This window comes from Bubalus kerabau, chromosome 2, assembly GCF_029407905.1.
Source record: "Bubalus kerabau isolate K-KA32 ecotype Philippines breed swamp buffalo chromosome 2, PCC_UOA_SB_1v2, whole genome shotgun sequence".
In the NCBI taxonomy this organism is placed as follows: Eukaryota; Metazoa; Chordata; class Mammalia; order Artiodactyla; family Bovidae; genus Bubalus; species Bubalus kerabau.
This window is the reverse complement of record NC_073625.1, coordinates 105,881,942-105,906,377: the sequence shown is the minus strand read 5'-3', so window position 1 is coordinate 105,906,377 and position 24,436 is coordinate 105,881,942. Positions and strand designations below refer to the sequence as shown.

At 38.1% G+C, this 24,436-nt stretch overlaps 1 protein-coding gene across 23 annotated transcripts in view; it reads left to right on the top strand.

The window, feature by feature from the left end:
- The window catches only part of ZBTB20 (zinc finger and BTB domain containing 20), an 869,429-nt gene that overhangs the window by 282,359 nt on the left and 562,634 nt on the right, over positions 1 to 24,436 (top strand). The window lies entirely within an intron of this gene.

Genomic DNA, 24,436 nt, shown 5'->3' with positions numbered 1-24,436 from the left:
GCTTTATTTCTTTAATCTCTCACTTGAGAAACTTAAGACTAGTTTCATAGTTCATATTCTTTTCTCAGAAAAGTATATCTATTTACAAAATTTTGAGGCTTCACAGTCTTCCCAAACCTCCTTTCCAACCTGCAATTCTAGAACCACGTACTGGTGCTGCTGCTGCTGCTAAGTCGGTTCAGTCATGTCCGACTCTGTGCGACCCCATAGACGGTAGCCCACCAGGCTCCCCCTGTCCCTGGGATTCTCCAGGCAAGAACACTGGAGCGGGTTGCCATTTCCTCCTCCAATGCATGAAAGTGAAAAGTGAAAGTAAAGTCGTTCAGTCGTGTCCGACTCTTCGCGACCCCATGGACTGCAGCCTACCAGGCTACTCCGTCCATGGGATTTTCCAGGCAAGAGTACTGGAGTGGGTTGCCATTGCCTTTTCCAGAACCATGCACTAGATAATTTTAAATTGCCTTAGCACTAACATTTTACAGGCCTCTGGGACCACATACGGAGAAGGTAATGGCACCACACTTCAGTACTCTTGCCTGGAAAATCCCATGGACGGAGGAGCCTGGTAGGCTCCAGTCCATGGGGTCGCTAAGAGTCGGACACGACTGAGCGACTTCACTTTCACTTTTCACTTTCATGCATTGGAGGAGGAAATGGCAACCCGCTCCAGTGTTCTTGCCTGGAGAATCCCAGGGACGATGGAGCCTGATGGGCTGCAATCTATGGGGTCTCACCGAGTCGGACACGACTGAAGCGACTTAGCAGCAGCAGCAGCAGGGACCACATAGCTTTAAATTAAATACAGACCTCAGATGGACTGATCAGTGCTATTAGAGTCTGCCTCAGGCAAGTTACTTAATCTCACTGTGCCTCAATTTCCCTATCTGTAAGATGGTGGAAATAATAGTACATGTTTATTCAGTTGTGAGGATTAAATGAGTACATCCATATAAAGGTCTTAAAGGAGTATCTGGCACATAGTCATCTGTCAACCGTATGAGCTGTTACTAATGTCTCTGCCTAGTTGTGAAGTATTTTAGTGCAAAGATAAACACATGTCATTCATCTTTAATCTACTCATTGTGAAAAAATCCTGGTTCATATTTTTGTCATGACTGAAATAGCACTTTTTCTTTTGTGAACCTATAATTGGACCCATTGCTCTGCTCTTAACTAGCATTTATGAGCATTATTACATGCAGGATGCTTTGAGAGAAGCCCCTCGATTTTAGAATTAACTTCCTTAATTTGGGGCTGTTTATGAAGTATCTCTGATCAGTAGAAGAAATGATTAAATTTTAAATTAGGAATTAACTTTAGCCTAAACCAGGAAAAGACTGGTTTTTTTCTCATTGGAAAAGACTCTGATGCTGGGAGGGCTTGGGGGCAGGAGGAGAAGGGGAAGACAGAGGATGAGATGGCTGGATGGCATCACAGACTCGATGGACGTGAGTCTGAGTGAACTCCGGGAGTTGGTGATGGACAGGGAGGCCTGGCGTGCTGCGATTCATGGGGTCACAAAGTCAGACACGACTGAGCGACTGAACTGAACTGACTGAAACCAGGACATTATTTTTTCTTACCTGTTCTGTTGTTGTAGCTTTCTTTACTATGTATGTGTATCTGACCTATGACTTATGGACAAGTACTTTCTTTGAAAACATAATAAAATGAAAAATATAAAATTAACTTTATTCAGCTATACTTAGCATATATTATTTTCTTTGAGCAGCATTTAAACTTGAGAGATTATTAAGCGGAGAAGGCAATGGCACCCCACTCCAGTACTCTTGCCTGGAAAATCCCATGGACAGAGCAGCCCGGTAGGCTGCAGTCCATGGGGTCGCGAAGAGTCAGACACGACTGAGCAACTTCACTTTCACTTTTCACTTTCATGCATTGGAGAAGGAAATGGCAACCCACTCCAGTGTTCTTGCCTGGAGAATCCCAGGGACGGGGGAGCCTGGTGGGCTGCCATCTATGGGGTCGCGCAGAGTCGGACAGGACTGAAGCGACTTAGCAGCAGCAGCAGATTATTAAGGAAAAACACATAGATTATTAAGGAAAAATAAACAAAAAACATTTTGATATTTCAGCATGTAAATATCAACTGTCAATTACAAAACAAAACAGAAAAATTTATATACATTGTTTCAGGTAAGACATTATGTTTTATTGTGCCTCTCTCTTCACTGGTAGACAGCATTTTGGTGATTTACTCATGATCATAGGGAAAGTATCCAACGTACAATTAAGTTTCAAAATATTGAATTAGTTTACGTTGAGCCCATTTTATCTCAAATTTATTTAAAAATGTATAGAATGCATGGTATCAAAAGCTTGATATATATTGTGTGTATTGAAGATTGGTGTATATTAAAGATAAAAGCCAAGATTCTTACACTTAAAAGAGTGGTTGATTTATGTTAAATTTCAAAGGAAATGATTAGATGACCTGTGTTGCCTAATTAACACAATTGTCTCATGTGCTCTATTGTTGTTGTGACCCCATGGACTGCAGCACGCCAGGCTTCCCTGTCCTTCACTATTTCCCAGAGATTGCTCAAACTCATGTCCATTGAGTCGATGATGCTGTCCAACCATCTCAACCTCTGTTGCCCCTTCTCCTCCTGCCCTCAATCTTTCCCAGAATCAAAGTCTGACCTTTTTTATTTATTAAAAATAATTAGTGCTTTCCTAAGGAGCCAGAGACTATCTCAGTACTTACCATTTTTATTTTTTATATCATATTTAATATTTTGAAAATCTATGAACCCAACATGACTCCTTTCTCTACAGGTTTTATGTTGAGCTGGTGCCATCTGTGGTTGTAAAGCCAAGTGTTCTGGTGGGGCAGAATAATCAAATCAAAGTTAATGGGGTGACCCATCTAAGCAGGGCTCTTTGTTATTAAGGTCCACTCTTGTGATAGTTGCGTATTATCCAGCTGATTGGATTTGTAGGCAGGCATCCACCTGTGGCCCACATTGGCAGAGAAGACTTACTGCAGAGGCAGTCCTGGCGAATCAGGAGGTAGGTGTCATGTGCAGCAAATTCTTTTGCTAGAAAGCCAAAGCATGCGGGCTAGCCTGAGCACTATTAGTAGATGGGCGATTCACACATTATTTGATTGATTTAGGTCCCAAAGGAGAGTAACCAAAAGCAGAGTCACATGTCACTGAAGAGGAATGACTAGTCTTAAGCAGAGGAAAAGCAAGTACAAGTAGAGACACTGAGCAGATGATCAGACAAGATTTAAGCACACAAAGCCTTTTTCCTCCATCTCAGGAGCTATGTTCTCTGTTTGGATGAGAGCTGTTGTAAGAATTTCCATGTCTGTTGGGGGCACTGAGGTTCTCACGGACTATGGTAAACACGATTTGGCTCACACGCTCTCGTAATCAGGCTGACTTGCACTGAAACAGAGAGTGCTCTATAGTGGTGCCAGGCCTCTAGCAGTACCAACTGTTAAATAATAAACAGGCCCTGTTTGTTGGCAGCCTCTTCCCCTCCCGCCAACATGGAGTGCCCATTCTCTGGGTTTACCTGCCTGCATGTGTTCAGATGCTTAGAACAGTCTGCTTGTTGTGTGAGGAGGTGGTGGCGTTGAGGCATCGGTCTACAATCTAATCTGCTTAGTTTATTATTCTCCCAGGACCCCAGGTGAGCTAGCAAACATGCAGGGCTCTGGCAGCCTGAACAATGGCCATGCTATCATTCTAGATAACGTTACAGGCTTTGCAGACTGCAGTGGCTAATTGTTTTTCTTACATTCACTTTCCCTTTGTATTCTCTTCCTTTGAATTGGTTTGCAGGGAGAGGGGATTAGGAAGGGTGAGAGTGATTCTGCAAGTTCGCTTTTTTACTTTCAGGAAGTTAGAAAGTATTTGTGTTGGTTGTTTTATTTTAATAGCAGCATGTATGTGGTTTATTCACACTGAAAGTGAGTCAGACATAATTAGCATATTCTTACGGAAGACCCACAGGGTACATAGAACCCTAGACTAGGTGCTCAAATTTAACTCATTATACTTTATTTACTGTGTTACTCTATGACAACTGTGCTGGTAAGCACAAAGTTCTCCCTCAGATTCTAGGCACCATGTACTGGAAAAGCAGGTCAATTAAGAGCCAAGCCAGAAACACGTGCACACAAACTTCAGACGAAAATGATTCCTAAAAGTCCTCTTTGTTGTGGAGAATTTTTATTCTCTGGTCCCGGGTTTAGGGCCTTGGTAATCTCAATTTTATATTGCTTTATGGCCAAAGGAATTTGGTATGCCACACAGATTCAGTGGTCAAAAATAGACTCTTAAATCCCATAAACCCTCTCCAACCCCCAACCCTGAGCAAAGCTCAGGATAAGTAGACCATGATACCAAATCCAGGAGGAGGCTTTTTGTTAATCAGTGTAAGTGAGGCACATTCATAGTAGGGTAAACAGCAGCATGAGGTGGTAGAGAAAGGGTAGCTATGAAGCAAAAAGGCTGTTTTTTTTCAGAAACTAATTCTAAAGGCAATGACCCCAACTTTCAAGTAATGACAGTATCCCTGGAGTAAGTTTCTACCAGGGTGACTGCTATGAAAAATAGCCCTTATTAGAGGTCTATGTTAAAACACATCTTTAAAAAAAAAAAATCAGTCACATTCCATTATAATGATGGCTCTTACATGATGAAGCTTTCCCTTGGTTGGAAAACCAAAACCATTTGCTTGACTGAAATGAAATCTCTCCTATCTCAGGTCACTAAATATGCTTTCAGCTGAGGGGTAATCATTCAGTTTCTTGGGCTAGCATATTTTTAGATCAGGAGTACTTATTTGAATTAAGAACTCTGATGACAGTTCAGGGGGTGTTGCAGAAAGTTAAGATAGTATTGCATATTCAGCCTGTGTGCGTGTTAAGTCGCCTAAGTCATGCCCGACCCTTTTTGGTCCTATGGGCCATAGCCCTCCAGGCTCCTCTGTCAATGGCATTCTCCAGGCAAGAACACTGGAATGGGTTGCTGTGCCCGCCTCCACGTGATCTTCCTGGCTCAGGGATCGAACCCCCATCTCTTACATCTCATGCCTTGGCAGGCAGATTCTTTACCACTAGTGCCACCTGTGCTGTGCTTAGTTGCTCAGTCATGTCTGACTCTTTGTGACCCCATGGACAGCAGCCCCAGATTCAGCCTGTGTGCTCAGTCGCTTCAGGTTCTTTGTGACCCCATGGAAAGTATTCTCTGTCCATAGGATTCTCCAGGCAAGAATAGTGGAGTGGGTTGCCATTTCCTCCTCCAGAGGGTCTTCCCAACCCAGGGATCGAACTCATATCTCCTACATTGAAGGAGGATTCGTTACCCACTGAGCACCAGGGAAGCCCCATATTCAGCCTAATTTTTCCTAAATTCATACCTCAGGGGTTTATAATGGATACACTTGTGATGGTTCTATTTTGCTCTATGAGAAATGCATGATCTCATCTTCTCATTATCTTTTAAGAAAGAGTTAGCTAATTTGTAGTGTCGAAAGTGCTTTTTAAAAAACATCAGGTAGTATTAGTTCACTCAGAATATTCACAAATACATGGTGGTAAAGTTTATAGGGAAACAATAATTTAAAAAGCAACTTGCATTATATAACAAAATAATGAATTTCTATTACTGTCAGTCTCCTATTGGATCCATATCACCTTGTCACTGAGTCTCAACAATTTCATCCTTTGAGAATGTTCAAGTGAATCAAACCCTTCCTCCCAGAAATTTTGCCCATTTCCACTAGGCTTCTTCCTAACCAGCAGGCTCAGTGCCCCCATTGCCTAGATGCTCTATCAGAGCTCTATCAGCTCTCTTTTCTCCCTGTGTCAGGCTGCTGGCAGCTAGCATCAACCACAAACTCCCCTCCACTCTTGCATTATCAATATTTAATCTGTTGAGGATAGGAAAGCAGATCCCAAAGATTTTAGAATTGCGCCTAGTAGAGAATATGTAAGTTCTAAGTGAGGAGGACCTGAGGAGCTCTCTTAGATTTAAAGCTCCTCAGTGTGACAAATTCTGTTGGTTGCTTGACCATTTTATCTCCTGTGTTCCAGGTGAGTTGAGTTTTGATTTCATACACACACACAAAACATGCAGGTATATATGATGCTGCTGCTGCTAAGTCACTTCAGTCGTGTCCGACTCTGTGCGACCCCATAGACGGCAGCCCACCAGGCTCCCCCGTCCCTGGGATTCTCCAGGCAAGAACACTGGACTGGGTTGCCATTTCCTCCTCCAATGCATGAAAGTGAAAAGTGAAAGTGAAGTCACTCAGTCTGTTCGACTTGTAGCGACCCCATGGACTGCAGCCCGCCAGGCTCCTCTGTCCATGGGATTTTCCAGGCAAGAGTACTGAAGTGGGGTGCCATTGCCTTCTCCAGCAGGTGTATATAGTTATACATATAACATGTAAAATGTATATCTACAATATCATGTGTTTATTTTACTTATATAAATTTCTGGTAATTGTTCCTAGTGATTTGGTTGCTAAAATATAATAAACTAAGTTTTTTCTTATGAGATATACCTATTTAAGCACCCATATATCTAGACATCCTTGAGGTGCTTATAAGACTCTATTTGACTGTGTATGGTCAAGATTGAGTACCAATATAGTGCATTATCTTATAAGCAGTCATGTCCCACTCTTTGCAACCCCATGGACTATAGCCCATCAGGTTCCTGTGTCCATAGGATTCTCCAGGCAAAAATACTGTAATGGTAGCGATTTTCTTCTCCACATTATCTTATTACTTATAAGAAAAAACTTTAATGGTCTAATTAATGTTTTACATAATATAAGAATGTTTTAGTATATTTAATTTAAAAATATATGTATATAGTTATAGTTGATTTTGGTTATTGAGAAAATGGGATTGCTGGAACAGCACTTAAATAAAATGAATAGTACTGACCTACTTAGAAAAATTAATTATAAAAGAAAAAATAATGGATTAGAGTTTCAGATAATGGTTTTGGGGACGCTGCTGGTTGAAATCCATCCCGAGGCTTATTTATAATTGGCACAATTAGAGTTTTCGAGAATTCAGCAGCTCTAATTTATTTACAAAAATTCATATAGGATTTGAGTTACTGGGGGTGTGGGGGATGGAGATGGGTAGGAGACTCACTATTTACATTTAAGTTCTACAGTATCTCAAATTCATATTTTGGGGGAGAATTATCTCCAGGCAAAGGGTACCAATTCTTTAACTGAGAGAATTTATTATATTGGGTACTCATATCAATAAATGTTTGTATTAGATCAGATAGCAAAAATTGAATATGTCCTTGCACTTAAGACTGTTTTATTTTCTGTGTTGTCTACAAACTGTCTCCACAATTTGCATTTGACTTCTGGAAATTTTTATTTGTTAACCAAATGTTCATTGAATACCTACTATATATTAGGTACCATTCTAGATACTTGGGATCCATTAGTGAAAAAGATAAGCGAATTATGAAGTATGTTAGGAGATGATAAATATACAATCCATTTGTACATGATCCATAAAAACATAAATTGGACTTCATCAAAGTTAAAAAATTCTACACTTTGAAAACACTATTAAAATAATTAAAAGATAAATCACAGGCTAAGAAAATATGTGTAAAGAATATATCTAATAAAGAACTTATATAGGCAGAAAATATAAAGAAATATCAAAATTCAATAATAATATAACCCAATCTTTTTAAAACGGGCTAAAGAGTTGACCACACTTTCCCAAAAAGATATAGGATTAGTAAATTAGCACATGAAGAGATGTTCACGATCATCATTAGGAAAATGCAAATTAAAACCACAAAGGGAAACTGCGGTTGCTAGTTGCTCAGTCATGTTTGACTCTTTGCAACACCATAGACTGTGCCTGCCAGGGTCCTCTGTCCATGGGATTCTCCAGGCAAGAACACTGGAGTGAATTGCCATTCCCTTTTCTAGGGGATCTTCCTGACCCAGGGGTAGAACCCGAGTCTCAAGTGTTAACAGACAGATTCTTTACCATTGAGCCACCTGGGAAGTCTCAATGAGACACTACTCTACACCTATTAGAATGGCTGAAATTAAAAAGACTGACCATACTAAATATTGGCAAAATGTGGAGAAATCAGAAACCTCATACATTACTGGTGGGAAAGTAAATGGTACAGCCACTTTGGAAAACAGTCTGACAGTTGTTTTTGAAGTTAAACATATACTCGCGTGATCCAGTCATTCTACTCCTATGTATTTGCACAAAAGAAAGGAAAGTATGTCCTTGTAAAACCTTGTACACAGATGTTCCTAGCAGCTTTATTGTATAAGCTAAAAATTATAAATAACTTAAATGTTTATATTTAAATTATAAACAACTTAAATCAAGAGGTGAATGGATACACAAATTGTAACATATCTATACAATAGAGTACTACTTAACAATGGAAAGGAGCAGTTTATTGATACATACTACAGCCATGAAAATAAAACACACTTGCTCCTTGGAAGAAAAGTTGTGACCAGCCTAGACAGCATATTAAAAAGCAGAGACGTTACTTTGCTGACAAAGGTCCATCTAGTCAAAGCTATGGTTTTTCCAGTAGTCATGTATAGATATGAGAGTTGGATCATTAAGAAAGCTGAGTACCAAAAAATTGATGCTTTTGAACTGTAGTGTTGAAGAAGACTCTTGAGAGTCCCTTGGACTGCAAGAAGATCAAACCAGTCCATCCTAAAGGAAAACAGTCCTGAATATTCATTGGAAGGACTGATGCTGAAGTTGAAGCTCCAGTACTTTGGACATTGATGTGAAGAACTGACTCCTGAGAAAAGACCCTGAAGCTGGGAAAGATTGAAGCAGGAGCAGACAGGGATAACAGAGGATGAGATGGTTGGATGGCATCACTGACTTGATGGACATGAGTTTGAGCAAGCTCCAGGAGTTGGTGATGGCTGGCCTGGCATGCTGCAGTCCATGTGGTCACAAAGAATTGGACATGACTGAGCAACCAAACTAAACTGAACTGAACAACCTAATGGATCTCAGAATTATTATACTAATCAAAAACAGGCAAAACAAGTGCATACTATAAGATTCCATTTATATAAAATTCTGGAAAATAGAAGCTAATGTATAGTGACAGAAGGTAGATCAATGCTTGCACAAGGAAAGTTTTGAAGGTGATAAATAATTTTGCTATCTTGATTGTAGTAGTGATTTCATTGGTCAATGTGTCAGAACTTATCAAATTTAAATTTGTGCAATTATTGTCTTACAATTATGCTTCAACAAATTTGTTTTTAAATATAGGGCAAAAGAGATGAAGACTTACATACAGTGAGTAGGTAGGTAGTAAATTTAAATAGGGTATCAGGCTAGTATGTTTAGAAATATTTTTGATCTTTCTCCTAAGTATGTATCCTCTCCATACCAAAGCTAACACTCTAGTTTACAGTACCATCTTACCTCACCCAAGTTATTGCAGCATTCTCCTGATGTCCTTAATATTAATCTTAAAATCTAGCCCCTGTCTCCTCTTCCAGTCTGACTTAAATAAATCACTTTTTCCCTGGCTTCCTATGCTCCAATCATGTGTGTGTTAAAGTTGGTTAGTCATGTCCGGCTCTTTGCTACCCCATGGACTATACAGTCCATGGAATTTTCCAGGCCAGAATACTGGAGTGGGTAGCCTTTCCCTTCTCTTGGGGATCTTCCCAACCCAGGGATCAAACCTAGGTCTCCCACATTGCAGGTGAATTCTTTACCAGCTGAGCCACAAGGGAAGCCCATGCTCCAATCATACTGAACTGCTTTTCATGCTTTCAGCACACACCTCACTCTCATTTCTGGTCTTTACAGATATCCTCCATATGGATGGAAAATGTCTCCATTTTCCCCTTCTTCCCCTTACAGAAATAACTTAGCAGGTCTCAATTTATGGTGCATTTTCTTTGGATGTCTTCCCTCTTTCCCCAATTAATTGTCTTACATTGTGCTCCTATAATGTAAGCCTTATTTTAATTGATTGTTTTAGTTAAATCTTCTTTAAGATAGGAAATGATATTATATCTCATTCAATGATATTTATCTCTTATACCTAACATAATGCCTGATACTGATGAGACATTTGATAAACAGTTGTTGAGAGAATGAGTGAGTGAAAGAATAAATAAGTGTTTTAATAGCCATACATAGTATTATAACTAGTGTTATATTTTTCACTTTTATTTTTTACTGTATTTATTCTTATAAATATTTATCCTTAGAAAAGCAAAAAACATCAATTCTTAAAAATTTATTTCACTTTTGTTGCATGTATTTTCAATAGCTTTACTAGAGTCTCAATTTTCTGATATTAAGGAGTTATTCCAGAACATGAAATACTCAAATTGCATGATTCCTATATTGTCCCTCTAGGAAAATTATTGTTAGAGTTACCTTTATTGTTTTGTCTGCCTTAATGTCAAGAATAACCAAAGGTGTTCACGACTGGTATGAATTTGATAACTTTGTCCTAGAGATTATTATGCTATTGTCAATTTTCTTAGACTAACATTTAGGAGAATTCTATTAACACGGTCTTTGCTTCTGTATCTGGCTGACTTAAGCCCAGGCTAGATGCAAATATTTTCCAATAATACTCTGGCATTACTTTTTATTATTTGTCTATAAGAAACTAGGGAGGATGTTAAATATGAGACAGTAAAGGAACAGGACTGAATATGGTTCCACTGACAACTGAGGAGGTGGCTTAAAATGGCATGAATAGTAAGTTTGAAATAAAAGTTTTTCGAAACATTTGGTATTGCACAACCAGTTTCCACATTAATCAATCCCTTATGCTCTAATTAATACCTTGCTAAAATGTTTATTCTCAAGGAAAACAACAGTTTTTAACTTTTATAGATATTTGGCACATTTTTGAGTTAATTATTAATTGGTTAATCGAGTATTGAATATTGATCAGAATAATATTCTGCTGTTGTAATGCTTACAGTAAGTGAGGTGTTTTACATATCTCCATATCCCACAGTGACCCTACATTGAGAACTTATCATCACTTTACTAATGAGAAGCGTGACGATCAGAGATATTAAGTAACTTCCTTTTTTATATCACACAATTTGTACAGAGAAAATCTAGGTTAAAATCTGAGTCTGTCTTGCATAAATGTTGTTTCTAATCCATTCCATTACCTCTTTGTGAAACAATTCCTTGTTCTAAGTATATCAGTTTCCTGGGGTTGCCATAACATACTAACTTGATGGCCTCAAACAACAGAGGTAGTCTTTCACAGCTCTGGAGGTCAAAAATCAGAAATCAATGAATCAGAAGGGCCACATTCACTCTGAAGGCTCAAGGGGAGAATTACTTGCTCTTCCATGCATTCCTTGGTTTGCAGCTGTTTATCTGCAGTCTATGCTTCCTTCTTTACATGGCCTTCCCTTTGTGTCTGTGTCTTTTCCTCTGTCTCTTATAGAGGCATGTCGTTGTATTTCTCTGGCCCAGGAAGATCCCCTGTGGGCACGGCAAACCACTCCAGTATTCTTGCCTGGAAAATCCCATGGACAGAGGAGTCTGGCAGGCTGTGTTCCACAGGGTCACAAAGAATCAAACATGACTGAAGTGACTTAGTATGCAGCCAGGGTTACAAACTTGGATAATCCAGGATGATCCTATCTAGAGATTCTTAACCTAATTAGATATGCAAAAACCCTTCTTCCAAATAAGACCACGTTCTCAGCTTCTGAGGATTGAGATGTGGGCATATCTTTTAGGGAGCCACCATTCAACCCACAAGACTTGGCATCAGATAAACTATTTTGCTCTCAGAACAGTAGGTATATATCTTTGGAATATGCAGTAGTCAAGGTTCAGAAATGTAAAGTTTACAAATGTATAGAGAAATATTTACAAATGGCTAGGTAATGCTGATTCTCCATGAAGACCAGCCGTAAAGCAGTGACTGTTACCCTGTCCCTAACAGGACAAAATGATAACATCTTAAAGGAGTGCTGCTCATACTTCTGAAGTAGCTTCATCAAAGCTGTGATCCATCCTGCCTGTTTGGTTGCAAAAGGAGACATCAATCAATAGGTTGAAAGACATTTGATTTTCTTCCATGATGCCAATCTCAAATATAAATACCATTGTAGTCTATTTTGGTATATCCTCCATAAAATTTCTCCAACTGCTTAATGAATCTCTAAGTCTTTGCTACCTTTCATTTCAAGGTAGGTATTCTTGAAAATACTGAAGAGGGTTTCATTCTCTGACTCTATTTGTACTTTTCCAAACTTCAAGTTTTCCCTGTAGTATTGATAATCTAGGGTTTCATGAAAAATTCTGTGATTACCCTCTCCAAAACTATTATAATACCATTATGTAATAGGTCAAGTTCAGTGCCCTTCCTTTAACTTTTCAGACACTTTAACCCCAAGTCATGCTGTGGATCTTTCTATTCCAAAACTGCACACAGTCAGTTCAATTGCACAATTGTGTTTGACTCTTTGCAACCCCATGGATTGCAATGTGTCAGGCTTCCCTGTCCATCACCAACTTCTGAAGCTTGCTCAAACTCATGTCCATCGAGTTGGTGATGCCATCCAACCATCTCATCCTCTGTCGTCCCCTTCTCCTCCCGCCTTCAATCTTTCCCAGCATCAGGGTCTTTTCAAATGAGTCAGTTCTTTGCATCAGGTGGCCAAAGCTGAAACTCCTCAAACGGCACACATCCTTCTCTATTTAAGCTTTCATAGATTACACAGCTAGAAATGTATCATTACATATATCCAAATGTATCATGCTGCTGCTGCTAAGTCGCTTCAGTCGTGTCCGACTCTGTGCGACCCCATAGACAGCAGCCCACCAGACTCCCCTGTCCCTGGGATTCTCCAGGCAAGAACACTGGAGTGGGTTGCCATTTCCTTCTCCAATGCATGAAACATAAAAATAGTAAACCTTTCTACCTTGCTTTCAGTACAGGTTATGAGTCCCAACATTTTATTAGTCTTTTCGGCTACAGGTTCTTATTAAGCTAATATCATTAGTAAATAGTTCAGAGTAATTTACAGATACTTTTTTTTTTTTTTGCTGTATCTGATATCTCAAATCATCTTAAAAATACAATTTCTGTTATTTTCCCCCCCAAATGTTTGCCTTGCTTTTATTCTCACTAAGAATACTAATTGATATTTGTTCAGTGCCTTTGATTTGGAAGCCATGTATGAAATATTCCATATGAGTTACCTCAGTAAATTTCCAACATGTACAAGTATTTTCTATGTTTTACAGATGAAGAAACTGAGACTCTATTGCTACTTTTTGCTTACTCACATAACTTGATTTCCTGACTGATTATCTGTTTGGTTTGAATGGCTCTTTTGTCACTACTTCAGGGAGATTTTATTCACTACTTTTCTTCATCATTGACAAAATATTGACTTAGGACAGTTTCCAGTACTAATATGGGGAGATTCATTTCTATTCATTCACTTATTAAATTCCAGGAATTATTATGCACACTGAGAGTACAGAGGTAGTCAGTTGTTGTAGACAACCCTAAGATGGCTTGCAGACTCTCCATAGCCCATGTCCCACTCCCTTGTGTATTTCCCTCTCCTTTAGTATTGACTAGACCTAGTGACTCATTTCTAAAAAAGACAAAAATGGTGGGATGTAATATCTCAGATTAAGTTTTAAAAAAGACTGTGGCTTTAATCTTGAATGCCTCTCTCACTGTTTCCCGTGTTACTCTATCTGGGGAAAGTCAAATGCCATGCCATCACACAGCTCTGTGGAGGCACCCACCTGACAAAGGGCTCAGGCCTGCCAATAACCAAGTGAGTGAATTTAGAGTATGGCTTTCAGTTCAAACCACAGCTCTGGCTGTCAGATTGATTACAACCTCCTGAGGGACTTTGAACTTTGACCCAGACGCACCTAGCTACACTGCATACAGATTCCTGGCCCACCAGAAACCATGAGATAATTCTTTTTTTTTTTTTTTAAGCTACTAAGTTTTGGAATAACTTGTCAAGCAGTAATAGATAACTATTACAGCAGTATGGCTGAGAGTCTCATTATCATGGAATTTATATTCTGATAGCAATTATATGTCCCCACAACACACAAAATATATACAAATGAGAAAGAATTCATTCTAAGAGGAAAATAAAACAGAAAAGACTGAATTGGGGATGCTCTGGACACCATGATCAGAGAAAGAAAGATCACTCTGTAAAGTACTGGTTAGGTCAGGAAGCAACAGTTAGAACTGGACATGGAACAACAGACTGGTTCCAAACAGGAAAAGGAGTACGTCAAGGCTGTATATCGTCACCCTGCTTATTTAGCTTATATGCAGAGTACATCATGAGAAACGCTGGGCTGGAAGAAGCACAAGCTGGAATCCAGATTGCCGGGAGAAATAGCAATAACCTCAGATATGCAGATGACACCACCCTTATGGCAGAAAGTGAAGAAGAACTAAAGAGCCTCTTGATGAAAGTGAAAGAGGAGAGTGAAAAAGTTGGCTTAAAGCTCAACATTCAGAAAACTAAGATTATGGCATCCGGTCCCATCACTTCAATGCAAATAAATGGGGAAACAGTGCAAACGGTGGCTGACTTTATTTTTCTGGGCTCCAAAATCTCTGCAGATTGTGACTGCAGCCATGAAATTAAAAGAGGCTTACTCCTTGGAAGGAAAGTTATGACCAACCTAGACAGCATATTAAAAAGCAGAGACATTACTTTGCCAACAAAGGTCCATCTGGTCAAGGCTATGGTTTTTCCAGTCATCATGTATGGATGTGAGAGTTGGACTATAAAGAAAGCTGAGTGCTGAAGAATTGATGCTTTTGAACTGTGATGTTGGAGAAGACTTTTGAGAGTCCCTTGGACTGCAAGGAGATCCAACCAGTCCATCCTAAAGGAGATCAGTCCTGGATGTTCATTGCAGGGACTGATGTTGAAGCTGAAACTCCAATACTTTAGCCACCTGATGCAAAGAGCTGACTCATTGGAAAAGATCCTGATGCTGAGAAAGATTGAGGGCAGGAGGAGAAGGGGACGACAGAGGATGAGATGGTTGGATGGCATCACTGACTCAATGGACATGGGTTTGAGTGAAGTCCGGAAGTTGGTGATGGACAGGGAGGCCTGGCGTGCTGCAATTCATGCGGTCACAAAGAGTCGGACACGACTGAGTGACTGAACTGAACTGAATGAGGAGTTAGTTCATCGTGAAACTGTCGGGGCAGGAGAGCTCAGGCAGAGACAGAGTAGGGGTATTAGGAATAGCGTTGGCTTGTTTGAGGGACATCATGGGTCAGTGAGGCAGAACCACAGTGAGTAAGTGAAGAGTTGTAGGAGATGAGATCAAACAGGTGGACGTACTGAATCACTTCAATCATGTCTGACTCTATGTGACCCCATGGACTATAGCTTGCCTTCGTCCTCTGTCCATGTGGATTCTCCAGGCAAGAATACTGGAGTGAGTTGCCATGCCCTTCTCCAGGGAACAGGTGGACAGGAACAGATAATGGAGAGATGTAGGTTAGTGTATTGAGTTTGAAATATCATTCTTACAACATTATATATTGTAGATTTTATGCAAGGTCTGCCTTGCATTTCGAGACCACTCTGGCTTCTGTTTAGAAAATGGATTGTAAGAGACAAGAATGGAAACAGAGAAATCAATTAGGGGACCAGTGAAGAGATAATCATGTTTGGGTTGGCAGCAACAGAGATGGTGAGAAATGGTTGAGTTTGGAATGTACTTTTCAGGTTGAGTTAATGGGGATTATTGATGGATTCAGTGTGTTGAGTGAGACAAAAGGAATTCAAAGGCTCCTAATCTTTGGTCTAATCACTCAGGTGGATGATGGCACCTTTCACTGAGATGGAGGAAATGCAGTTTGATTGGCAGAAGGGGTGGCAATATGGGTGTTACAGACTTGGTGTGTTACATTAGTCTAGAGCATGTGGCCCTAGCAAGGGAAGTGCCCACTGATCTCTATTCTGTGCTTTAAGCTAGTTTCTTGCTGTGGAAAACCACCTCTAACATCTCATAATATGTTGAATCCTGGTGAGTTTTATTTTTTACCTTTTGTAGTAGAATCTTGTCAGAGGCTATTTGAATGCTGAAATAACAAAAATTAACTTCATCCTTTCAGTACAGTGAGTTAGTTAATCAGATATAATTTTTCTTATGGAGTGCTACAAAATTCACTGAAGAAAAAAAATCAGGGTAGTATTTTGGTTATAATTTATTACAACACAGATATTACATACAGGATAAGCTTTGCTATCTCCTTCATTCAAACTTTGTTATAGCTTGTAATCATATATTTCCATATTTAGAGTAATTCATTCATGCTACCTCATTCACCTTAAAAGTTAGTAGCAGCTTTACTGTAAGTCTAGTAAGTTCAGTGGGGAATTTGAGAAGATCATTGTTCCCCTTCCTATACAACCTCTGTAGTAAGAATAAGTAGTGAGAATGATTGTGGTTACGTAGACACATTTGTCCCATGAGAAAAAGTAATCAGAAAAATCCAGAAGAAATGCTGATAAACCAACAGTGTGTTGTAGTGAAAGAGTGAACAATTGCCCAATGAATTTTTTTTAAAGGTAAATATCACCAAGGTTATTTGAACATTAGTGCCCTGCATGAGTAGTTAGCAAAAATGTACTTAAGTATCCATGTGTTGCCCAATCTGAGAAGATTCTCCAACCCACTGGAAAATTTAGACTTGCCCCTCAGATACTAAAATAATAAACTGAGGGGCACAGGCATGATTTGTTAATTCTGAGCCAGTGTATTGCAACTGCTATGCATTGTGAGATCCCGGTATGAAGTGGCATAGTATAAAATTAAATTGTATTGTATAGTGCATTGTATTGTTTCATCAGATTTTGATATCCTCACTTTAAATAATTCATGGGAAGAAATGATCACTTCATAATGCCACAAACTCACAGCAGGCAAAACTAATTTTACACAATATGAAAACAGATTTTATTTATTTAAAAGGAATATTAAAAAAAAAACACAACAACTTTTTTGACACCAGCTGCTGAGAAATAAATAGAATACTTCATGACAAAAAAAATATCTAAATCTATAAAAACTGTTCCTGGGAGACCAAGTTGAGGATTGTAAAGATACATTTAAATGCCTTGGTCAATGCCATAAGCCTTGTTTTGAGAGAAAATACCCTTCTATCTTGTTTACTCCCTGTGGGGATAAAATGGAACTAAGAGAGAAAATTAGCTTTAGAAAATCCTTCCTAACAGCTACAACATAATACCAAGGAAGTGGCAAACTCAGGTATCATACCACAGACCCCTCACTAGGCCAGATAACCTCATAGGTAAGTGGTAACTAGTATCCTAAATGCAAAGTATGAATGATTGCTTAGTTTTGCCCAAACCAGACTTTAACTGGCAGTGGAAAAGAATATTTGGAATGACCACAACAATTTTCCTTTCACTGTGGCTTTAAGAATGGAATGAGGAAGTAAGGTAAAAATATAATGAGACTATTTTCTTTGGGAGAGTTTATTAGATAGTCATTTTTATACAGATATCATATATTTTTATATAAATTGCAAGAAAATACAGGCTTGCTGTTCAATTTGATAATGACTTCATATCTGACTCAATCAGACGCTGGCTTCAGACAAAGAATGGGACCCATGCCATGGGTGGATCTGGGTTTAATCTCAGAATCGTGAGGGTCCAGGCATCCAGGCAGTTTGCGGTCCTCTTCCTTGAAGCTTCAGGGAGAGAACAAGTGTGAAGAGGGGGCATGGCTTTTAGTGAGGTAGCTAAGAGATGGACAAAAGAAAGAAGAGAGCAACGTCTAAAATAATCAGATATTTTATCACCAAAGCAAGGAAAACACATTCTGTTGGTAATATAAATATTGTTTATTGAATTTTTACTTCTAAAAAACGTTTAACTTAAAAACTGTTGCTGACAGTGGGAATGTAAATATGAAGCTGAGCGACTGACTCGCCAGAAGTTTATTATTATCTCTGATAACAGCTGAATTCCAGTCTTCTTTGTGTACTATAAAATGGGGCAGATTTGTATAGCCATGTTGTCATAGGCACAGTTGGAAGAGCGTTATCTGGTTTTGTTATGAATTTCCTTCTTCGGGGTTTATAAGTCAGGAATTAGAAATTCATTTTAGAGTCCTTAGATTTCATAGGGTTACAAATTTAGAGGGACTGAAATTTGGTGCTATTCTTTAACTTTCAAGATTTTAAATACTTTCCAATGCAGCTAAGATTTAAAATGTTCAATTGTTTTTACCAAACTCATTGATCGGGTGGTGTTTTTAGCAGGTTTCTGTATTTTCTAGGAGCTGTATGATTATACAGAGATAATGGGTCTCCTTTATCCTCAGTACATCAGTGCAGTCTGATATGGATATTAACAAGGTGCTTTGGGAAAAACGAAGAGCACTGAGATTACCATACAGAATGTCAAAGTTCAAAGCCTGGCTTAATTCCACTTGCTAGTTGTTGACCTTATGCTACTCATTTTAACCTTTCTGTGTCTTACTATTATTATTAATCTATAAAATGGAGTTAATAAAACTTACTCTAAGATTCTCTTACCATGTAGTAACAGAAAATTCTTGTGCTGTGCTTAGTTGCTCAGTCATATTCGACTCTTTGTGACCCTATGGACTGCGGCCTGCCAGGCTCTTCTATCGATGGAATTCTCCAGGCAAGAATACTGGAGTGGGTAGCCATGCCCTCCTCCAGGGGATCTTCCCAACCCAGGGATTGAACCCAGGTCTCCAGCATTGCAGGCAGATTCTTTTCCATCTAAGTTACCAGGAAGCTTAAAGTTCTAAGAAATGTTGATTTAATCCTTTTAATGAATATTATATAAGGACTGTTTCTCAAAGACAATAGTGTTGCATTTTAAGGGAAAATTTTGTACATATATAGTGTAACAAATGTAAAAATGACTGTTTCTGCTGAGTATTCTGCTATAACAACCAGAATTATCTTGCAAACATTAACCAAAACAAAGCTGATGTAGGAGAGTTAGCATCAATCTGAGTGATATTGTAATGATTTTTCAGTAATCAGTATATATGGGCCATACTACTTTCTTATGTATATAAAGAAATAAGCCAGTTTCCAAATTTATAATTCCATTTCTTTTTCATTCTAATGTTTCTAACCTTTCATAATATAAAGCTCATATCCTTTTTACTGAAATCTTTACTTCAGCATCAAGCTTTTCTTCACAATGCAAAGGCTACAGATAGAATGTGAGTTAAATGTTATTTAAGCAGAATTATTTAAAAGCCATATTAGTGTTATAAAGCTGTAGATATCCTGAAATAAGCTGTCACCTTTCCACTTACTTAGACAGATGCTATATAAATCAGTTATCAAAAATAGAACACTGGCCTAAAAAATATTCATATTTGTTTTTATGTAAGAACAGAAATGGTCACATCTAAGTGGGGGAAGGGAGATTCATTCCACGCACAAATTTAGTATCTAAGATTTGAAACATCAGAACTGTCCATGCAATTAAGACCACTTAATTAAGCTTACATGTTGACTTTGAGCAGAGAGATTTTTAGAAATAGAAAAGATAATGTTTCATGGCTTTCAGGAATACAATGACATCATTTTTATTCATAGAAAAGTGCATTTTTAAAATGCACTCAAGTTAAAAATGTCAAAGAGTTTGTCACTAGTGAATTTGGGGTGCTTGTCCCTTTGCCCCCTTATGGAATTTATTTTGTTGAAATAGATTGTCACTCTCTTGGAAGACAATTGCTTTGATATTGACAGCAGGCCTTCATTAGATCTAGAAACGAATCATAAGGCACATGAGTAGCACAGCCATATTCAGCCATAAAAAAATTAGCTGAGTGTTACACATATCACAGAATATGGTGATTTGGGGTAGGGAAGTAGTCCAACTTAGATTCACTTTTGTGAAAAAGAGCACTTAATAATTATTGTATCAACTTAGTATTTCATCCAAACCTGGAATTTGTGTTTACCCAAAGGACCGCTCTGAGATTGAGCAAGATGATTGATAATGGACTGGGCCAGGTAGGCTAGATAGAGGGCGGGATCAGCTGATATGGCAGGGTAGGGTTTTGTGTTATCACCTCAAAAGCAACATTAAATTCCTTTCTATGAAATTATAGCATCTTTCATTTTCCAGGAGAATCTAAGAAGTTTATTCTCTGTCATGGAAATAATGCAGTTAAATGGCTTGAAATTTCAACAGATTATTGTAAAAGCTCAGATAAAAGTCAGTATTTTAATGATAGCCCTCAAACATAATCAGTAATGAAATTTAAGCAGGACCTAAGGGAATATGACTTAAGAATCTTAGAATCCTTCAATAAAGTTATTTAAGAAATAGAATGTTCCTATTCCTGGGTAATATATGATGTAGGTAAAGTGACTAGTCTAAGATCCCTAAGCTGGGGTATGTGGAAGAACTGGGTCTAGAAGCAGGTGTCTGGTCTCCAGTCAAGTGCTTTTTTTCTTGTAGAGCTTGATTCTTTTATATCTGCACAACAGAGTCAATCTCATAGAAAGATACAGGTCATACATTTTTCTAGGCAGATACGTGTTCATCCACTCTCACAACATCGATAACAATGGAAAGCATTTATTGCACTTACAACCTGCTAGGCAGGACCCAAATTATTTAACTTACAGTCTGTCTTTTAAATCTTCATAAAATGCCTTACAAAGAATGTACTATTGCTATGTTCATTTCATAGTATGGTGGAGGCAGGAGACTAAGTAAATCCACAAGGAAACAGATGTTCTAAGTGATGGAGCTTAGTTGTGAATGAACTCAGTCAGTCTGAGTTCCAGAGCTTGTGTCCTTATCCCCTGTGCAGCCTCTCTCAAACATTTGTTAGTTATGTACTTGCTTAGAAATGTCATCGATGACTTCTGAGGGCTTCAGAAGAACAAGTTTCAAGAAAGAGTAACATATACGTGAATAGTAGACATACCCGTTGAATAAAATATAAGGCTGGACGAACTGAAGAATTTCACCTGGAAAAGAACACAACCATGAGAGAAATATATGACAGTGATGCAGAAATCAGGTTATAACTGTTTTCAGCAACCATGTACAACACTAGGACCAAGAGGTGGGAGTTATAAGAAGGTAGGTTCTGGTTTAATGTAGCAGTGCAGTCATCAGAAGAGGCAGCCTTGCTAGTGACTCCTCCGTCTCTGGGGATAGAGGCCACGTGGCAGGTCTCTATTTCTGTAGACAGAATTGCTGCATTGGCGTAGTACGCTGGAGTACAACTATGCTCAGCTAGGTGACAGGAAAGGGACACCATTACTTTCTTCTGAAGCTGTATTGTAAGGCAAGTAAGAGCAAGAGCTCTGGACAGATCCTACTTTGAATTCTGGCACCATCACTTGTTAGCTGCATGAACTTAGTCAGGTTACTTAACTCTAAAACTTCTCTGAGTCCCAATTTCCCTATCTATAATTGGGATAATTGTATTAAACTTCCAGAATTGTCATGAAGAGGAATAAATGAGACTATTATGTAAAACGCCTAGCACTGTGCCAGGCACATAGTAAGTGCTCAGAAGATATGAATTTTTTAGGCGTGAAATATTCATTAATCAAAAATGAACTACAGTGCTAATTACTCTTTCATATGGAAAAAGAATCTTGGCCTAGCAGGTAATAAGTGGTAGGACTTTATGCTTACCAATCTCTCACTGCCTTTGGATAAGGTCACCACAGACTCTGGATTGTGAAAAGTGCTTATAAAGGAAGCTTTGTAAATCAACTTATTTAAAATGCAGTAGAGAAGCTTATGATTTAAAAGCATCCTGTGGTGAATCCTTTTATAGTGAATAATCACCCCCTAATTTATCTGTTTGGTAAGTTTAGAGTTTGGCGCATTGAGTCTTCCTAGAGCAAAGAGTATACCTGCACTCTTATTCCTACAAGGTAGGCAGTATTTTCATGCTGGGCTGACTTTCAGAGACATACAGGGTGCCTCTTAGATTCAGGATGACATAGGCTGGGTAACCACAGGAACATACAAGGTCACTCTAGTTAGTTAGAACATTAATTGTACTTGGTGACACATACATTTCTAATGAGCATGCAAGCTCATATAGGTCAGTTGACCATTAGACCATTGCACATAAGAATTTTTCCTGAATTGAAGAGTTGGATACTTAAGACATATTTTTCTTTATATCTCTTTTTCTTTCTCTGAAATTTCAATGGAAATCAACATGAAATTATGACATAATACAGATCTTTCAGAAAAAAAGCAAAAAAACAAACAAACAATGGAAAGTTGTGAAATAGAAAGAACACTGAAGTAGGAACCCTGGATAAGACCTGCCATGTACTAACTGCAAGGCAGGGGATAGGAAGCCACTAATTTTTTTCTGTGCCTTAACTAGAACGTAACAACTTCAGACTTAGATCTCCTATAGATCTAAGATCTCCTTAGATCTTCTAGATAAAAAAAAAATATTGCACCTGATTCATAAATGAGGTAAAACTATTTTGTTTCTTTCCAGTAGAAAGAACAGGAAATTAGAGAAGGAACACTTAATAGTTAAGAAGTTTTCTTATTCCCAATAAACAATACTTTTCACTCTGCCTCAGCTTGAACTCTCTTTTGCTGATATGATGATTTAAAAGACATTGTATTTTGCTATGACATAGAAATGAATATGAACATGAGAAAACTTAGACCAAATGGTTGTTCCTCCCATGAGCCAGCAAACACTGACCTGTGTTTGAGAGAAAATGACCTTACCCACAATTAATTACATATAGGGCTAAAATAATTATATCTTTTCATTGATTTTCTTTATTTTCACACTATCCATGGGAATTTTGCCAATTCTTTATAGAGTGCTTTAAGCTTATTTACAACCAGCTTGGATAAAATACACTCTGAATATATGCTAGTGACTCTGCTCTGCAAGCTGAATGGGGGATAACATGCCTCAGAAGTGTATGCTTAAACTCTTTGGTCCTTCTCAAAGAGAGCCCCTCAAGAGCTCAGGTGACCATAAGAGCTCTGAATCCACTTCAAAATTTCTCAACTTTACATGCTTATTACATTCTATGCAGGGTGACGAAAGGACAGAATTCACAAATGAAACTGGCTTATCTTTTACCAAATGAAAGTTTTAAGACACATTTTTGTACAAATGTATACACTATAAAGGACTACTATTTAGCCCTGAATTTCTTATTTGTCAGAAACTTCAGAGTGGTTTTTGAGAGAAACTTCTAAGCTTAATTCAATCATGTAATAATGAAACTTCAATTTAACCAAACTGGAAATGCAGACCAAAGCCTTAGTATCCCATAATAATCTTCATAATTATCCTATCAATCCTAAAGATGCTAAAGTCATTAAGATTGCAAAATGTGATGAGAAGTTCAACGTGATAACAAGCATAATGACAGGTGGTCATCAGGGGCTCAGAAGAAATTTTATATTATTAAGGTGAAGAAGAACTTTACTTAGTCTTTCGTCTTTATTCTGAAGAAGAACATTACTATGTGTGGTTATACAACATTGCCAATTTCTTAATGTGTAAGCAAGCAACCTACTCAATCTTTCTAGTTAAAAAAAAAATTAATAGTTAACCACATAACAAAGCAATTTCCCTGTTCCATTTTCTCTTGAGTACATAACAAAAACAGGAAACATATAGAAAGCAGCTATGATTAGAAATAACTAGAATAAGTCATTTAGTATAAACTCAGTTATAGAAAAAAATTCTAACATATGGAGTAGAGATTAAGATGTAATCATGTCATTCTATCAGGAACATAGTACAGAAATTTCTATATTCAATAAGGGATCAAGGAATATTTATTGAGTACTTATTCAGGGCTCAATATTGGATTTCATTATAAATATGAATAATAAATATAAATAACTGCTTCATATTGTTCTATTTAACAGTAAAATTATATCTATAGGTCCTATAGAATAATTAAAATTCTTTCAGTAGGTATATAAATTATGAACCTACCAATCTTTAACCAAAGATTAAAACCTATTTGCAAAAATAACCCCATTTAACTTTGCTGACATCTCAGGAAGTTTCTGTAGTTATCTAACTAGAATGTAGACTTCTGGAGACCTCTTGTGGGCCCTACATTTATGAAGCCTACAAGTGTTCTACCAGTAGAAACAAGGCAATTACAAAGGAAAATAAGAACAAGGCCCAAGTCTACTTGATATATCCTTACATCTATATGGAAGTGTTGGATATGGGTTCCATGATGAAGCCCAAGTATGTGAAGGCAGAATGTGTTTTCTAAGTGACTCTTGGTTTTCTTACTGGAGAACTGACAACTCATAAAAGCCCAAGAGCACCCTCTAGCGAAATTTCTGGAGTAGGCCTAAG